This window comes from Triticum urartu, chromosome 4 (genome assembly GCF_003073215.2).
Source record: "Triticum urartu cultivar G1812 chromosome 4, Tu2.1, whole genome shotgun sequence".
NCBI classification, from domain to species: Eukaryota; Viridiplantae; Streptophyta; class Magnoliopsida; order Poales; family Poaceae; genus Triticum; species Triticum urartu.
Genome location: NC_053025.1, coordinates 551,698,032 through 551,718,771, shown reverse-complemented (window position 1 = coordinate 551,718,771; position 20,740 = coordinate 551,698,032). Strand labels below are relative to the sequence as shown.

Sequence of the window (20,740 nt, the reverse complement as noted above, 5' to 3'; positions counted from 1 at the left end):
CTCAACTACTTCCATCCCACAATTTAATTAGATCCTAATCATGCAACGTTTGAGGTTTGATCTAATGCAATGAAAACTGGGTATGAAGGGGATATGATCAAAGTGTGAACTTGCCTGCGATGTTGATGAAGATGATTCACACTCAAAACTCTTGATAGATCTACTCGTCTCACTCCGGTCAATCTATGATAAGAAAGCAATAGTAACCACACATAAGCAATCACTCAAAGTATCAGAAAGATCGAAGAAGACAATTTAGAAAACACCAAAACCAATCAAATAACTCTTGATTAAAACAATTTCTAACAGTACCAAAATTATATGAATTTGGCCTTATCAAAAAGTTTAGGTCAAGAGCTTCGATTTGCAAAAAGAATCAACTCAAACGGAGTTACGAAACTCAAGTTATGATCAAACGGAGTTTGAATTCATATCTGGTCTAATTCAAATTTTAAAATTTTCAAAAACATGTTTGAGTTGGATTACTGGATAGAGGAGATCATAATGAAGACGCGGGCGTTGGTTTCGTTGGATTTGGACTAACGAGTAAAAAGTTATGAGTGTTTGAAGTTCAGGGACTAAACTGTAAAGAAAAATCTTCACATATTTGTCCCTGGCCGAAATTAAAATAGAAAAAGAGAAAGACTAAATTACAAACGTTCGTTACCGAACGCTAACGGATGGATTCGTTCGCTCCGATGGGATAGACAGCAAACGTTCTCTGTATAAGACTAACCACAAAAAACGATCTAAAAGAAAAACCGAAGGAAACTGGATCGGGTTTTTTTTGCGGGTTTTACCGGTTCGCGACAGGTTTGCGGTTTTCGAAGAGAAAACAGGTGGCGGCGAGGGAGTTCCCCGGCGAGACAGGACGGCGGCGGTGGCTCCGGTCGTCCAGGAGGGCGGTGAAGGGGTCGGGGAGGGGCGGCGCGGCGAGGCGAGGCAAATGGCGGCGTCGGCAGCGGTCAACGGTGACGGGACGGAGCGGGGTGGCGGCGGAACGCGGCGCAAGGGCGGCGGCGAAGAGAGGAACGGGGCCCGGGGCTCCGGATTTATAGGGAAGGGAGGAGGTGGCGTGGAGGAGGGGGTAGAGGAGGCCGGAGCGGACACGAACGCCGAGGTCGGTGCTCAGGAGGCGTGCGGCCGGCGGTCTCCTCCGCGAGGTGGGAGACGACGCGGAGCGGGCTGGGCTGGCCTGGCGCTGGCTGGGCGGCCCAGTCGAGGAAGGATTTTTTTTCCTTTTAAAAATTTTTTTTTCTAGTCAGACAAAAAAAATAAAACTAAATAAGCAAAAATAAGATATAGGCATACCAAAATGATTTCAAATTAATTTTTCTCCAATTTTCTATTGTAGGGAATCATGTTACCCTATTTCCATATATTTATATTTTGGAGAAAAATAATTTGAATAAAACTCAAATAACTCCAAATTGAAAAGAAATTCAAAAGAACTTTGAATTTAATTCTTTGAAACTCCCAACTCATATTTCATATAATTTGAAGAAGTCATTTTATCTTCTCTCATGAAAATCATTGAGCTGCATGAAGTTTATGAATTGAAATATTTCCAAATGAAATTCAATTATTTTCAAATACCCTTTCATTTAATTTAAATGGAAGAAGTCATATCATCTTCGCTCAAGGGTTTTGTATTTGAAAATAATTTGAATTCATGGAGATCAGAAAGCAAATATGAAAGTTTGGGAAAGTCCTTTTATTCCCTCTCATTTAACTTTCAAAAAGTTTTCGAATTTCACTCAATTTCACCCAATCAATCAAACAATCAATCAAATCTATCTATTTATTATAACATTCCAAAATTTAGAATTTTGGGATGTTGCAATATGATGCTCTCTTTGTGTTTCAATTGCTATGTTTCATGTGAGCATCATTAAAATTATCAATGCCTAGCTAAGGGCGTTAAACAATAGCGCTTGTTGGGAGGCAACCCAATTTTATTTTTGTTCTTTGCTTTTTGTTCCTGTTTAGTAATAAGTAATTCATCTAGCTTATGTTATGATTGTGTTTTTTATTTTTAATTATTGTTTGTGCCAAGTAAAGCTTTAGGATCTTCTTGGGTGATTGTTGTTTGATCTTGCTGATAAAAACAGAAAGTATGCGCTCACGAAAATAATTATCATTTTTACCAGAGAGCGATAAAATACCAATTCCAACTGAAGTAGATCAATCTACTTTTTATACTGGTCATCCTAAGTTTTCAGAATTTTTGGAGTTATAGAAGTATTCGAAGTCTCCAGATTGCTACAGACTATTCTATTTTAGACAGATTATGTTTTTCGTGTGTTGTTTGCTTATTTTGATGAATCTATGAGTAGTATCGGCGGTATGAACCATATAGAAGTTGGAATACAGTAGGTTTAACACAAATATAAATAAGGAATGAGTTCATTACAGTACCTTAAAGTGGTGGTTTATTTTCCTATACTAACGGAGCTCATGAGATTTTTTGTTGAAGTTTTGTGTTGTGAAGTTTTCAAGTTTTTGGGTAAAGATTTGATGGGTTTTGGAATAAGGAGTGGCAATATCATAAGCTTGGGGATGGCCAAGGCACCCCAAGGTAAACCCAAGGACAACCAAAAGCCTAAGCTTTGGGATGCCATGGAAGGCATCCCCTGTTTCGTCTTCGTCTATCAGTAACTTTATTTGAGGCTATATTTTTATTCACCACATGATATGTGTTTTTCTTGGAGCATCCTGTATGATTTGATTATTTGATTTTTAGTTTACCACAATCATCCTTGATGTACACACCTTTTTGGGAGAGACACGCATGATTCTAAATTTATTAGAATACTCTATGTGCTTCACTTATATCTTTTGAGCTAGATAATTTTGCTCTAGTACTTCACTTATATCTTTTTAGAGCACGGTGGTGGTTTTATTTTATAGAAATTATTGATCTCTCATGCTTCACTTATATTATTTTGAGAGTCTTTTAGAATAGCATGGTAATTTGCTTTGGCTATAAAATTAGTCCTAATATGATGGGCATCCAAGATGGGTATAATAAAAACTTTCATAAAGTGCATTGAATACTATGAGAAGTTTGATTCCTTATGATTGTTTTGAGATATGAAGATGGTGATATTAGAATCATGCTACTTGAGTAGTTGTGGATTTGAGGGATACTTGTGTTAAAGTTTGTGACTCCCGTAGCATGCACGTATGGTGAACCGTTATGTGATGAAGTCAGAGCATGATTTATTTTTTGATTGTCTTCCTTATGAGTGGCGGTCGGGGACGAGCGATGGTATTTTCCTACCAATCTATCCCCCTAGGAGCATGCGCATAGTACTTCGTTTCAACAACTAATAGATTTTTGCAATAAGTATATGAGTTCTTTATGACTAATGTTGAGTCCATGGATTATACGCACTCCCACCCTTCTACCGTTGCTAGCCTCTCTAGTACCGTGCAACTTTCGCCGGTACCATAAACCCACCATTTACCTTCCTCAAAACATCCACCATGCCTACCTATTACGGCATTTCCATAGCCATTCCGAGCAAGGTAGTCAAAGTCGGGATTCGGAGTCGGGACGGTTTTCCTCAGATAGAATCGAGTCGTAAGATCGAGTCGTGGAATCGAGGATTCTACTAGATTTACTCAAATAATTATTGTGTATGCACACAAGAAATTTATACGGTTTCTATAGAGTTTTGACACTAAATATGGAGGAAAGAACACACGCATCAATGTTAGTTGTATTCCACTTCTTTTTATGGCTAACCTACCATCTAGCTCGCATGTATGGAACATATATGAGAGCGAAATATATAGAACATTTAAACCTTCAATGCACGAAATTTACTTATGTTATTTTTAGAGTGCGTGAGTAGTCGATCACTTATCTATCTGACCTACACTGCTAAACCTTGAAGGGTCTTACTCTCCTTCTCCGATCAATCTTGAAGCATCCTCCTTTTCACGCCAATTCCATATGCCAACAAGCATGATCCTCAATTTCGACCTAGGGTTTCTAAGAGCTAGATCAAAGGTGTCTACGTCTGAGAATTTGGACTTGGGAGGGGAATAAAGGTCCATGCGGTATATGAAAAGGTGTTTGGATGATGGCATACTATTTTGCTAAAACTAGTAGAATCGGATGTAGTCCATAACATAGTCAGGATTGTACAGTTTTGTACAGGATTCTATGATTTGGATCGCGACTCAACATGGATTCTACCTGGTCCAGATTCATAGTGGGATTTGGATCGACATGCTTCCGTAGGGTCGTGAAGCCGTAGGATTCTAGCAGTCGAATTGGGATTCTGACTACCTTGATTCCGAGATATATTGCCATGCAACTTTCCACCATTCTGTTTATTAAGACACGCTTCATGATTGTCATATTGCTTTGCATCACCATGTAGTTGACATCGTATTTGTGGCAAAGCCACCTTCATAATTCTTTCATACATGTCACTCTTGATTCATTGCACATCCCGGTACACCGCCGGAGGCATTCACATAGAGTCATATTTTGTTCTAAGAGTCGAGTTATAATTCTTGAGATGTAAGTAAATAAAAGTGTGATGATCATCATTAGTAGAGCATTGTCCCAGTGAGGAAAGAATGATGGAGACTATGATTCCCCCACAAGTCGGGATGAGACTACGGGCGAAAAAGATAAAAAAGGAAGCCAAAGAAAAAAAAGAGGGCCCAAAAAACAAAAAAAATGAGAGAAAAAGAGAGAAGGGACAATGCTACTATCCTTTTTCCACACTTGTGCTTCAAAGTAGCACCATGATCTTCATGACAGAGAGTCTCCTATGTTGTCACTTTCATATACTAGTAGGAATCTTTCATTATAGAACTTGGCTTGTATATTCCAATGATGGGCTTCCTCAAAATACCCTAGGTCTTCATGAGCAAGCGAGTTGGATGCACACCCACTTAGTTTCTTTTTGAGCTTTCATACATTTATAGCTCTAGTGCATCCATTGCATGGCAATCCCTACTCACTCACGTTGATATCTATTGATGGGCATCTCCATAGCCCGTTGATACGCGTAGTTGATGTGAGACTATCTTCTCCATTTTGTCTTCTCCACAACCACCCCTCTATTCCACCTATAGTGTTATATCCATGGCTCACGCTCATGTATTGCGTGAAGATTGAAAAAGTTTAAGAACATCAAAAGTATGAAACAATTGCTTGGCTTGTCATCGGGGTTGTGCATGATTAAATTTTGTGTGTGATGAAAATAGAGCATAGCCGGACTATATGATTTTGTAGGGATAGCTTCCTTTGGCCATGTTATTTTAAGAAGACATGATTGATTTATTAGTATGCTTGAAGTATTATTATTTTTATGTCAATATTAAAGTTTTGTTTTGAATCTTTCGGATCTGAACATTCATGCCACAATAAAGAAAATTACATTGATAATTTTATAGGTAGCATTCCACATCAAGAAATCTATTTTTATCATGTACCTACTCGAGGACGAGCAAGAATTAAGCTTGGGGATGCTTGATACGTCTCCAATGTATCTATAATTTTTTATTGTTCCATGCTATTATATTATCTGTTTTGAATGTTTAATGGGCTTTAATATGCTCTTTTATATTATTTTTGGGACTAACCTATTAACCGGAGGCCCAGTGCCAGTTTCTGTTTTTTTTTGCCTATTTTAGATTTTCTCAGAAAAGGAATACCAAACGGAGTCCAAACAGAATGAAACCTTCACCATGATCTTTCTTGGACCGAAAGCAATCTAGAACACTTGGAGTCGATGTACGGAACTCCACGACGCGGCCACGAGGCATGAGGGCGCCCCCCACCCTCGTGGGCCCCTTGTAGCTCCACCGGCACACTTGTTTCGCCTCTATATACTCTTATAACCTAGAAACATTGCAGAGAGCCACGAAACCACATTTCCACCGCTGCAACCTTCTGTACCCGTGAGATCCCCTCTTTGGGCCTTTTTTGGCGATCTACCGGAGGGGGAATCGATCACGGAGGGCTTATACATCAACACCATTGCCTCTCCGATGAAGCGTGAGTAGTTTACCACAGACCTTCGGGTCCATGGTTATTAGCTAGATGGCTTCTTCTCTCTCTTTGATTCTCAATACAAAGTTCTCCTCGATGTTCTTGGAGACCTATTTGATGTAATACTCTTTTGCGGTGTGTTTGCCGAGATCCGATGAATTGTGGGTTTATGAACAAGACTATCTATGAATATTATTTGGTTCTTCTCTGAATTCTTATATGCATGATTTGATATATTAGCAAGTCTCTTCGAATTATCGGTTTAGTTTGGCCTACTAGATTGATCTTTCTTGCAATGGGAGAAGTGCTTAGCTTTGGGTTCAATCTTGCAGCGTCCTTTCCCAGAGAAGTAGGGGCAGCAAGGCATGTATTGTATTGTTGCCATTGAGGATAAAAAGATGGGGTTTATGTCATATTGCTTGAGTTTATCCCTCTACATCATGTCATCTTGCTTAATGCGTTACTCTGTTATTATGAACTTAATACTCTAGATGCATGCTGGATAGTGGTTGATGTGTGGAGTTATAGTAGTAGATGCAGAATCGTTTCGATCTACTTGACACGGTTGTGATGCCTATATTCATGATCATTGCCTTAGATATCCTCATAACTATGCGAGTTTCTATCAATTGCTCGGCAGTAATTTGTTCACCCACTGTAATACATGCTATCTTGAGAGAAGCCACTATAGTGAAACCTATGGCCCCCGGGTCTCTTTCTTATTATATTGCATCTCTTTTATTTACATCGCATCTCATTTACTATTTTGCAATCTTTACTTTCCAATCTATATAACAAAAATACCAAAATTATTTACTTTACTATCTTTATTAGATCTCACTTTTGCGAGTGACCGTGAAGGGATTGACAACCCCTTTATCGCATTGGTTGCAAGGTTCTTGATTGTTTATGTAGGTACTAGGTGACTTGTGCGTTGTCTCCTACTGGATTGATACCTTGGTTCTCAAAACTGAGGGAAATACTTACGCTACTTTGCTGCATCACCCTTTCCTCTTCATGGGAAAACAAACGCGTGCTCAATAGGTAGCAATGCGCATATAGTGCAAATTTGAATTATGCACATAAATGCATTGAAAACTCAGTTAATGCATAAAAATGTCCAAACGAACCCTGAATAATTCCAATTCTTTTATGATCGCTGCAGATAAAATGTCTAGCAATTCAAACTCCATCCATGGCCGTTGTGACCCCATTGTGTAATTCAAATCAAGACAAAAAATCAAGTACATCCCACACAGTTTATTATAACCAACCGTGTGAGATGCAGCACAAAATATCTTGGAGCACTATCAGAGTATAGTACGCATACGGCTTACATGAGAAGGTGCGACGGCTACAGTCCACAGCCCGCTCTGAGTAAGGGACCGTGTCTGATGACACTTTGCGCGTCAGTTTTTTCGCTGAAGCGATTCGAAATTTTTGTCTTCCACGGAAATATCTACCTCCCCGCCCCCTCCCCCTTACCAAAAGCCATATTTCCCCTGTTTCCGCCTTCCTTTCCAAGTTGAAACCTTCACTCCTTGCTTGCAGCGCCGCCTCCTTGCCAGCAACCCTCCTTCACACTGCTCGGCCTCGCCCATCCGGGCAGGTAATCCACACCCGACCCCCATTCTCCTCCTCCTTCCACATCCCACACGCCCTGACCACCGGCGCGAGCACGACACCTTCCAACCAAATCACCGACCCCTCCACCAAATAAGTGCCGGCCTAAGCCATGGTGCATGCAGTATAGCCAGGACCACAAGGAGCATTTGGCAGCGGAGAAGCAAATCACGGCCGCACGAGCGGATGAGGTCGCGATGGCTGCCATTCGTGTTGACCCCCAGATCTTGGAGGAGCACCTCACCATCGAGGCCACCATTGACGCCTCGTGCGCCAACACTGCGACACGGTTGGCTGCTTTGAATGACAGTTCGTGGCGTTTTCTTGAGGCCACCATCGGTGCCTTCGACGAAGACTATGAGGTGTTTTCTTAGTGTGCACGTGCTTACCTCATCTCGAGAGCTAGCAGGTTGGTGCCGGGAGCGGCTCAAGCAACTCACCACTACAACAAGGGCATCAACGATGCGGAGGCCTCGCCCTCTTCCATGTCCAAGGAGCCAATCAACATCGATATCTCCGACAATGACGAGCAGCTTGTCTTATTAGCTCACTATAAGGACCCATGTTCAGTTTGCTAGCTACTGCCTTTCCTTAACAAATTCTAGTGAATTGTGCTATCTACTTTTACCATGCAATCTTCTGCTATAGTGTATATGTTCTATATGTCGTGCAATGTGGTGTTCAGTTAACTGCTTGGTTCAATTCTGCAAATGTGATGTTCAGTTAACATTTGGTTCATTTGTTGTGGTGTTTAGTTAACTGCTTGGTTCAATTCTGCAATGCGATGTTCAATTGTTGTGGCTGCATTCTCTTATTGTATACCATGTGAGGAATAAATCGAATTTGGCTGCACTTAATACATGAGAAACATATACAAGTGCAATATTTCCTAGTTCTTAATCATGCTTGGTTTGGATAAATGGGTTTTCCATGTGGCTTGAATTAATATGATGAATCTGCAATGTGCTTATTTTTCATCAACATATTTTACCGATAGCATGTGAACCCTTACTTGACCTGATGATTAACTACCTTATATGTGTTGTAGGGAAACAATGGGAAGCATTGAGGTTTACAAGATGATACTAACTATTATACCTTGCCTTTTTTTATATCTTTTCCCCGTTTCCAATATAGAGAAGATATTTATGCACATCCTTGTTTTTAGGGTTCACTGATGATTACCTCTCAAACCACCTCTGTGGTCAGGAGGTGAGGAAAGTTTTCATACAACACCCACAGTTCAATATTGAAGTGTTCCTAAAGAGGTCGAAGGATGGATGGTCAATCATCCACAGGCACTGGCCTAAAGTTGCAAAGACCATCAACATGAATGAAGGCTCAATATTCGCCTTCTGCTTCAGCAGTTTTCCAGATGAGATGCATCTCTCTATGTACCGTCTATGATGCTAATTTTGAAAGGTTCTAGATGTTGCATGTAAAACTTGCTGCTGGTGCAGTTGTGTAATGGGGTAGCTGAGTGCTGAAGCTATATCATGTTGTACTCCGATGTATTTCAATTATGAAATCATGCTTCCTTAATATGGAAATAGAATATATTATGTGCTTAATATGAATGTCAATTAGATTAGTAAATGGATTATTAATAATAGGGCAATTAGCCTGCTAATTGGCCAATTAGCTTGCTAATTGGGTTTTCCTATTGCAAATGGTTAAGGAGAAAACACCATGGGCGATGACCTCAGGCAACGCACATAGTTTCTAGGAACAAACCATGTTGGATCAATGAAAAATCACACACGACATTCTCTTTAAAACTATTTGCGTTACGGCACCTTGCGCAAAAGTTTTCCTTAGAGTGACAGTGTGGGATGTAAATACGAACAAAAACGTTTAGCGATGACTGACTGTGTGGGATGTACTTACGACCGGAAATGATTTCGCCTGTATAATTGTTTTTTCAGAACTACTATACGCATTTCTGTATTTGAGTGCATATTAGATTTCCCTCTGTTCCTGAAAGCACAAGTGCTCCCTGGGTGGTTTTAGTAATTAATGACAACATATCTCTTGTTGGACTAATGTTTTTATCTAGTATATTTCAGACAAGTTCAACAGATGGAGTGGCGAGGACAAGAGGATATTTAACCCTTTCAAGATGCTAGGGACAAAATATTGGCTCAATCTCTAAAGATCAAGACTCTACATTTTACTTTTAGTGATCCAAGATCACATTGAGTCCATAGGAAAAGCCAATACTATTAAAAGGGGATGAGGTGTTGCTTAATGGCTTACTTGCTCAAAGTGCTTAGTGATATGCTCCAAAGCCCTCAACCACTTTCCCATATCCACATATGTCCCAAACCAAAAGTCAAACTCGGCCCAACCAAAATTTCCTACCTAGCGCCACCGAGTTCACTTAACATAGCCACTGCTAGAAACCCTAGTCAAATCGGTCTCACCGATGGGATCTCGGTCTCACCGAGATGGGCTTGCAAACTCTCTGTTACCTATTGCAATAATTTCAGTCCCACCGAGATATGCAATCGGTCCCACCGAGTTTGCTTGACCAACTCTTTGTTTTGCCTATTACCAAAATCGGTCTCACCGAGTCTGCGTAATCAGTCAAACCGAGACGAGGTATTACCCTAACCCTAGCACACCGGTCCCACCGAGTTTATCATATCGGTCCCACCGAAATGTCTAACGGTCACATTATGAACTGAAGCGGTCCTACTGAGTTGTCTGATCTGGTCCACCGAGTTTGGTGATTTGTGTGTAACGGTTAGATTTTGTGTGGAGGCTATATATACCCCTCCACCCACTCTCCATTCATGGAGAGAGCCATCAGAACATGCCTACACTTCCAACATACATTTTCTGATAGAGAACCACCTACACCTGTGTTGAGGTCAAGATATCCCATTCCAACCACATAAATCTTGATCTCTAGCCTTCCCCAAGTTGCTTTCCACTCAAACCCTCTTTCCACCAAATCCAATCCTATGAGAGAGATCTGAGTGTTGGGGAGACTATCATTTTAAGCACAAGAGCAAGGAATTCATCATCAACACACCATCTATTACCATTTGGAGAGTGGTGTCTCCTAGATTGGTTAGGTGTCACTTGGGAGCCTCCGTCAAGATTGTGGAGTTGAACCAAGGAGTTTGTATGGGCAAGGAGATCGCCTGCTTCGTGAAGATCTACCCTAGTGAGGCAAGTCCTTCGTGGGCGATGGCCATGGTGGGATAGACAAGGTTGCTTCTTTGTGGACCCTTCGTGGGTGGAGCCCTCCGTGGACTCGCACAACCGTTACCCTTCGTGGGTTGAAGTCTCCATCAACGTGGTTGTACGATAGCACCACCTATCGTAACAACGCCAAAAATCTCCATGTCTCCAATTGTGTTTGCACACTCAAATCCCATCCCTTTACATTCTTGCACCTTGCATGATTTACTTTCCGCTGCTCATATACTCTTTTCATGCTTGCTTGATATGTATTGTGCATGTTTAAACTTGTGCTAAAACTCCACTTCAACTTAAAGAAATTAAAAACTGCAACTTTTCTTACTAAGAGTCTATTCACCCCCCTCTATACACCTCCTCTCGATCCTTTCAATTGGTATTAGAGATTTGGTCTCCATTGCTTTGGTTTAAACATCTTGGGAGGAAGATGGATGAGTCTACGTTGGGGAGTCTTAGACATAGAGTGCCTATACTTGATGGAGAGTACTTTCATGAGTGGAAAAATGAGATGCTTGAGATTTTCAATGAATATCATTTGAACAAGTACATTACCATCCCTTGTGAAACACATGTCGATCCTTTGCGTGCTACCCTTGATGAGTCTATTGACATGATCTGTAATCTTAGAACTGTTAATTTAATCACTAGAGGTTTGCCCAGAAACTTGCTTGCTAGCTTGCATGCTCTTGATTGTGCGTACACCATATGGAGATTCCTTGAGGAATGATTTCCAAGCTATTCCTTGAAAAACTTAGATGAGATTCTTTATAAGTATATTGCCTTTAGTAAGATGAGTTCCAATGATCCCAAATTTGGTGATTGTTTATTTGAGCTTACTAATCTTACGAGTGCCAAAGGAGATGTTGCAATCATTAGCAATATCATTTCTGAAGTCATTAGAATTCATAGATATGAACATTGTTACGGTCATACTTCTAATGAATCACTCTATCTAGGAATTTATCCACCACATGACGATGTTGAAGATGGATACTACGATGAGGATGATGATAGTGACTATGATCTTGATGATGCAATGAGACACTTGTTGGGGAACATAGTAATTTCAAAAACAATCCTACGCACATGCAAGATCATGGTGATGCATAGCAACGAGAGGGAAGAGTATCGTCCATGTACCCTCGTAGACCATAAGCGGAAGCGTTATGAGAACGCGGTTGATGTAGTCAAACGTCTTTGCGATCCGACCGATCCAAGTACCGAACGCACAGAACCTCCGAGTTCACCACACGTTCAGCTCGATGACGTCCCATGAAATCTGATCCAGCAGAGCTTCACGGGAGAGCTTCGTTAGCACGATGGCGTGATGACGGTGATGATGATGCTACTGACGCAGGGCTTCGCCTAAGCACCGCTACGATATGATCGAGGTGGATTATGGTGGAGGGGGGCACCGCACATGGCTTGGAACAATCAACTTGTGTGTCTTGGGGTGCCCCCTGCCCCCGTATATAAAGGAGAAAGGGGGGAGACCGGCCGGCCCTTGCAGCGTGCGCCAGGAGGAGGAGTCCTCCTCCTAGTAGGAGTAGGACTCCCCTTTCCAATCCTACTAGGAAGGGGAAAGGAAGGAGGAGAGGGAGAAGGAAGGAGAGGGAGTAAAGGAGGAATGGGGGCCGTGCCCCTAGTCCAATTCGTTTTGGGCTAGGGGGCCGCGCGCCCTGCCTTGTCCTGCCTCCTCTCTTCCACCACTTCGCCCATGAGGCCCAATACTTCTTCCCCCGTATTCCTGTAACTCCCCGATACTCCGAAAAATACCTGAATCACTCGGAACCTTTCCGATGTCCGAATATAGTCGTCCAATATATCGATCTTTCTGTCTCGGCCATTTCGAGACTCCTCTTCATGTTCCCGATCTCATCCAGGACTCCGAACTACCTTCGGTACATCAAAAAACATAAACTCATAATATTGATCGTCACCGAACGTTAAGCATGCGGACCCTACGGGTTCGAGAACTATGCATACATGACCGTGACACGTCTCCGGTCAATAACCAATAGCGGAACCTGGATGCTCATATTGGCTCCCACATATTCTACAAAGATCTTTGTCGGTCAAACCACATAACAACATACGTTGTTCCCTTTGTCATCGGCATGTTACTTGCCCGAGATTCGATCATCGGTATCGCAATACCTAGTTCAATCTCGTTAGCAGCAATTCTCTTTACTCATTTCCGTAATGCATCATCCCGCAACTAACTCATTAGTTGCATTGCTTGCAAGGCATATAGTGATCTGTATTACCGAGAGGGCCCAGAGATACCTCTTCGACAATCGGAGTGACAAATCCTAATCTCGATCTATGCCAACTCAACAAGTACCATCGGATACACCTATAGAGCACCTTTATAATCACCCAATTACGTTGTGACGTTTGGTAGCACACAAAGTGTTCCTCCAGTAATCGGGACTTGCATAATCTCATAGTCATAGAAACATGTATAAGTCATGAAGAAAGCAATAGCAGTAAACTAAAACGATCAAATGCTAAGCTAACAGAATGGGGCAAGTCAATCGCATCATTCTCCCAATGATGTGATCCCGTTTACCAAATGACAACTCACTTTGCCATTCACTTTGCCATCCTTCTTATCCGCCAAATACTTGGGGTAGTTCTGCTTCCAGTGACCAGTCCCTTTGTAGTAAAAGCACTTAGTCTTAGGCTTAGATCTAGACTTGGGCTTCTTCACTTGAGCAGCAACTTGCTTGCCGTTCTTCTTGAAGTTCCCCTTCTTCCCTTTTCCCTTTTCTTGAAACTAGTGGTCTTGTCAACCATCAACACTTGATGCTTTTCTTGATTTCTACCTTCGTCAATTTTAGCATCACGAAGAGCTTGGGAATAGTTTCCGTTATCCCTTGCATATTATAGTTCATCATGAAGTTCTAGTACCTTGGTGATAGTGACTAGAGAACTCTGTCAATCACTATCTTATCTGGAAGATTAACTCCCACTTGATTCATGTGATTGCAGTACTCAGACATTCTGAGCACATGCTCACTAGCTGAGCTATTCTCCTCCATCTTGTAGGCAAAGTACTTGTCAAAGGTCTCATACCTTTCAACATGGGCATGAGTCTAAAATACTAATTTCAACTCTTGGAACATCTCATGTACTCCATGGCGTTCAAAATGTCTTTTAAGCCCCGACTCTAAGCCGTAAGGCATGGTGCACTAAACTATCAAGTAGTCATCATATTGAGCTCGCCAAATGTTCATAACGCCTCCATCTGCTCCTGCAATCGGTCTGTCACCTAGCAGTGCTTCAAGGACATAATTCTTCTATGCAACAATGAGGATAATCCTCAGATCACGGATCCAATCCGCATCATTACTACTAACATCTTTCAACTTAGTTTTTCTCTAGGAACATATCAAAATAAACGGGGAGCTACATCGCGAGCTATTGATCTGCAACATAGTTATGAAAATAATATCAGGACTAAGTTCATGATAAATTAAAGTTTAATTAATCATATTACTTAAGAACTCCCACTTAGATAGACATCCCTCTAGTCATCTAAATGATCACGTGAACCAAATCAACTAAACCATGTCCGATCATCACGTGAGATGGAGTAGTTTTCAATGGTGAACATCACTATGTTGATCATATCTACTATATGATTCACGCTCGACCTTTCGGTCTCTAGTGTTCCGAGGCCATATCTGCATATGCTAGGCTCATCAAGTTTAACCCGAGTATTTTGCGTGTGCAAAACTGGCTTGCACCCGTTGTATAAGAACGTTGAGCTTATCACACCCGATCATCACGTGGTGTCTCGGCACGACGAACTTTTGCAATGGTGCATACTTAGGGAGAACACTTGTACCTTGAAATTTTTAGTGAGAGATCATCTTATAAAGCTACCGTCAAACTAAGCAAAATAAGATGCATAAAGGATAAACATCATATGCAGTCATAATATGTGACATGATATGGCCATGATCATCTTGCATTTTTGATCTCCATCTCCAAAGTACCATCATGATCTCTATCGTCACCGGCATGACACCATCATCTCCATCATCTTGATCTCTATCAATGTGTCGTCACATGGTCGTCTCGCCAACTATTGCTATCATATAGCGATAAAGTAAAGCAATTACATGGCACTAACATCTTATGCAATAAAGAGACAACTATAAGGCTTCTGCCAGTTGCCGATAACTTTAACAAAATATGATCATTTCATACAACAACTTATATCTCATCACGTCTTGACCATATCACATCACACATGCCCTGCAAAAACAAGTTAGACTTCCTCTACTTTGTTGTTGTAAGTTTTACGTGGCTGCTACGGGCTGAGCAAGAACCGTTCTTACCTACGCATCAAAACCACAATGATATTTCATCAAGTTAGTGTTGTTTTAACCTTCAACAAGGACTGGGCATAGTCACACTCAGTTCAACTAAAGTTGGAGAAACTGACACCCGCCAGCCACCTGTGTGCAAGGCACGTCGGTAGAACGACCAGTCTCGCGTAAGCGTACGCGTAATGTCAGTCTGGGCCGCTTCATCCAACAATAATGCGGAACCAAAGTATGACATGCTGGTAAGCAGTATGACTTGTATCGCCCACAACTCACTTGTGTTCTACTCGTGCATATAACATCTATGCATAAACTTGGCTCGGATGCCACTGTTGGGGAACGTAGTAATTTCAAAAAAACATCCTACACACACGCAAGATCATGGTGATGCATAGCACCGAGAGGGAAGAGTATCATCCATGTACCCTCGTAGACCGTAAGCGGAAGCATTATGAGAACACAGTTGATGTAGTCGAACGTCTTCGCGATCCGACCGATACAAGTACCGGACGCATGGCACCTCCGAGTTCATCACACGTTTAGCTTGACGATATCCCACGAACTCCGATCCAGCAGAGCTTCATGGGAGAGTTTCGTCAGCACGGTGGCGTGATGACGGTGATTATGTTGCTACCGACGCAGGGCTTCACCTAAGCACCGCTATGATACGATCGAGGTGGATTATGGTGGAGGGGGGCACCGCACACGGCTTGGAACAATCAACTTGTGTGTCTTGGGGTGCCCCCTGCCCTCGTATATAAAGGAGCAAGAGGGGAGGCCGGCCGGACCTTGCAGGGCGCGCCAGGAGGAGGAGTCCTCCTCCTAGTAGGAGTAGGACTCCCCTTTCCTACTCCTACTAGGAGGGGGAAAGGAAGGAGGAGAGCGAGAAGGAAGGAGGGGGAGGAAAGGAGGAAAGGGGGGCCGGCCCCCTAGTCCAATTCGGTTTGGGCTAGGGGGGCCGCGCGCCCTGCCGTGTCCTGCCTCCTCTCTTCCACCACTTGGCCCATGACGCCCAATACTTCTTCCCCCGTATTCCCGTAACTCCCCGGTACTCCAAAAAATACCTGAATATAGTCGTCCAATATGTCAATCTTTACGTCTCGACCATTTTGAGACTCCTCGTCATGTCCCCGATCTCATCCGGGACTCCGAACTACCTTCGGTACATCAAAACACATAAACTCATAATACTGATCGTCATCGAACGTTAAGCGTGCGGACACTACGGGTTCGAGAACTATGCAGACATGACCGAGACACGTCTCCGGTCAATAACCAATAGCGAAACCTGGATGCTCATATTGGCTCGCACATATTCTACGAAGATCTTTATCGGTCAAACCGCATAACAACATACGTTGTTCCCTTTGTCATCGGCATGTTACTTGCCCGAGATTCGATCGTCGGTATCTCAATACCTAGTTCAATCTTGTTACCGGCAAGTCTATTTACTCGTTTCCGTAATGCATCATCCCGCAACTAACTCATTAGTTTCATTGCTTGCAATGCTTATAGTGATGTGTATTACCGAGAGGGCCCAGAGATACCTCTCCAACAATCGAAGTGACAAATCCTAATCTTGATCTATGCGAACTCAACAAGTACCACCGGAGACACCTGTAGAGCACCTTTATAATCACCCGGTTACGTTGTGATGTTTGGTAGCACACAAAGTGTTCCTCTGGTAATCGGGAGTTGCATAATCTCATAGTCATAGGAACATGTATAAGTCATGAAGAAAGTAATAGCAGTAAACTAAAACGATCTAGTGTTAAGCTAACGAAATGGGTCAAGTCAATCACATCATTCTCCTAATGATGTGATCCCGTTTATAATTGACAACTCATGTCTATGGTTAGGAAACATAACCATCTTTGACCAACGAGCTAGTCAAGTAGATGCATAATAGTGACACTCTGTTTGTCTATGTATTCACACATGTATTATATTTCCGGTTAATACAATTCTAGCATGAATAAGAAACATTTATCATGAAATAAGAAAATAAATAATAACTTTATTATTGCCTCTAGGGCATATTTCCTTCAACACTTTGGTCTTCTGGCTAATCTTCGCGGCTACATGGCTAGAGGAAAGGAATGGGTTCTAGATAGTGGGTGTACCGATCATATGACTGGAGACAAAGATATGTTTCGTGAGCTTGCTGGAAACAACGGCCCTCGAAAGTATGTCCCTTTTGGTGATAACTCAAAGGGTAAGGTGGTTGGCCTTGGTAAGGTGGCCATCTCACATGATAGCTCCATACAAAATGTTATGCTCGTTGAATCTCTTGGCTACAATTTAGTTTCCGTATCTAGACTTGCTGACTTTGGTTTCAATGTCCTATTTACTGAAGTAGATTGCCAAGTATTTCGTAGAGATAATCATAAAATGGTCTTTACCGGTACACGTAGAGGTGATCTTTACATTGTTGATTTCACTAAAAATGCTCAACCTAAAACTTGCCTAATTGCTAAATCCTCGAAAGGTTGGTTGTGGCATAGAAGGTTAGGTCATGTGGGCATGCGAAATCTTGATAAGCTTATTAAAGGTGATCATATCCTTGGAGTAAAATATGTTATATTTGAAAAGGATAGACTTTGTAGTGCTTGTCAAGCAGGAAAACAAGTTGGAGGAAGTCACCCCGTGAAGAACATTACGACCACGAGAAGACCGCTCGAGCTACTTCATATGGATCTTTTTGGTCCCAATGCCTACAAGAGTCTCGGTGGTAACTCATTTGGTCTAGTCATAGTGATGATTTTCAAGATTTACATGGGTGTTCTTTCTTGATGATAAATCGCAGGTCCAAAAGATCTTCAAGAGCTTCGCTAGGAAGGCGCAAAAGCAATTTGAAGTGAAGATCAAGAAGGTTCGCAACGATAATGGAACGGAGTTCAAGAACGCAAATGTGGACACCTTTCTTGACGAAGAAGGGATTTCACACAAGTTCTCGGCTACGTACACACCTCAACAAAATGGAGTTGTTGAGAGGAAGAACTGAACTCTTATTGAGATGGCGATAATGATGCTTGATGAGTACAAGACTCCAAAACACTTTTGGGTGGAAGCAGTTGAGACAACATGTCATGCAACAAATTGCTTGTATCTCCACAAGCTGCTCGCCAAGACAGCATACGAGCTTCCCACCGGTAACAAACCCCAAGTTGGATACTTTCAAGTATTCGGCTCAAAGTGCTACATTCTTGATAATCATCGTCTTTCTAAATTTGCTCCTAAATCTCATGAAGGTTTCCTACTTGATTATGGCTCAAACTCTCACACTTACCGTGTCTACAACAATTTCACCCGGAAGGTTGAAGAGACGGTAGATGTGAAGTTTGATGAATCTAACGGCTCGCAAGTAGAGCAATTGCCAATTGATGTAGGAGATAAGGATCCTTCAAAAGCAATCCAAGACTTGTCTATTGGCAAGATTCATCCAACGGAGGTAAAGGAGAGTACCTTGTCCGTCCAAGTGGAAGCTTCTACCTCATGACAAGGTGAACCAAGAGTTGATACGGAAGCATCCACAAGTGGGATGCACCAAGATGAAGAAAAAAAGGACGTACACCAAGGAGAACCTCATCAACCTCCTTCTCCACCAAGACAAGAGAACAACAACGCCAATAATGAAGAAGGCCAAGAAGAAGGACAAGATGATGAAGAAGATGTTCCACCCCGACCCAAGCAAAAGCTTTCACGAGTTCGAGCAATAGTCTCAAGAGACCATCCCGTCGAACAAATCTTCAATGATATTCAAACCGGGAGAATCACTCGCTCTAAAACTCGTTTGGATAACTTTTGTGAACATTATTCATTCATCTTTAGCACTACTAGGAAAAGGCCTACTAATGGCGCACCTAATTTGGCCATTAATGGCGCATTAGTGGTGCGCCATTAGTAGCACGCCATTAGTATATTTTACTAATGGCGCACCACTGGTGCGCCATTAGCATCTGGTATACTAATGGCGCACCTCAGATGGGCCATTAGTATATACAACAGTGCGCCATTAGTATGCCTCCCAGGGGGCCATGTATACCCAGGTGCTTTGGCATACTAATGGCGCACGACAACAAGATGCGCCATTAGTAACTTCGGCATACTAATGGCGCACTGTTTAATGATGCGCCATTAGTATCCTTTGGCATACTAATGGCGCACTATGTTGTGATGCGCCATTAGTATGAATTTTAGGTTTTTTTTTAGTTTTCTGTTTTTTGCACAGGTTACAAAATGTATAATTGGACAAAATATAAACAGCACACATCAACAACAGATTCATCGAATACAATAGAAGATTAGTCTCTGAATACAATTCATCATTTTAGTCTCCGAATACAATTCATCATATTAGTCTCCGAATTGAAAAGACCGAACAAAGATAGAACATTATATTACAAGTCTCGAGACCGCGAGTTTGTCTTCACATTACAAGTCGATATCGATCATCTAAACTACCATCACATAGAAGAGAGCTGCGGTCATCACGATGAGCATTATCACGATGAACCTCGTCTTCATCCGGTTCCTCCAACGCTCCCTCCCCTCTCCCGCTAGATAGCGGGCGTATCTAGGTTCGGCCTCGGCCCTAGTGGCGTACCCTTTGTAACTGTTACCGCTGAATCGGTGAACCTGTCTCCGACACTCCTCCTAGTCGTCGTAGATTCCGGGAACCTTACCCTTGTACACGACATACCACGGCATCGCTATGTAGTAGCCAAATGAAACGTTAGTACCAATTCACAGACAATACATAAGCAATATATAAGTATGCAACAGAACGATCGGAAGAGAAAAGCAAGACATTAATAGCATCGATTACATCTTAAGTTGAACGACTCTCGAAACCAAAGAGACATACTACAAGTTCATTAAAGTTTAATTACAACATGAGCCAATTGATGTTTCAGAACTAGACATAGCATCACTGCTTTCGACTCAACTCAAGGGACCGGAGCATGGATGAAGCTGTCGTCTATCGTGGGAGTCATGAAACAACGGGCGTTGTCAGCCTGCATTTGTAGGATTGTGTCGATGTCACTGTTGGACGGTCGATTTCTGAGGTAGAACTGCCCCGAGGTACGAAGGACATCTTGATGGATGATTTCCGCAAACTCCTACTGGATGCGAAAGAATTCTTGTCTGATGTCCGCGTCCTGGATTGCCGACACGCTCGCAGCCCAATCTTTCAGTATACTCGGTAGCAAAAGTTGATGATGGTCCCATACGATCGCCCGCAGGTGATGGATGGCGTAGTAGGCACCCTTCTGACCGCCAGGCGGCTGCTTGACGCAGCAGAACGTCGTATTGTGGGAGAACACGTGCTTGCCGTACTTACGAATAGGCCTGGTGAAGGTGCCTCCAGATTTGACGTAGCCGGGGAAAACATCATCAAGAACCTTCTTGACATTTGTGTAGTCTACGTTCGACTGACGGTCCGGGTCGAAGTACGTGGCCATGGAATATTTGGGGCTTAGGAGGATGAGCGTGCAATGTGTGTCACTGCAGAAAACACGGAATGTTAAAAGAAAAACGATCGAAATCTTAG

At 42.3% G+C, this 20,740-nt stretch overlaps 1 pseudogene; it reads left to right on the top strand.

Moving 5' to 3' along the window:
• Nucleotides 1-946: 946 nt before the first annotated feature.
• Nucleotides 947-20,740, top strand: part of LOC125554857 — a 28,173-nt pseudogene continuing 8,379 nt past the window's right edge.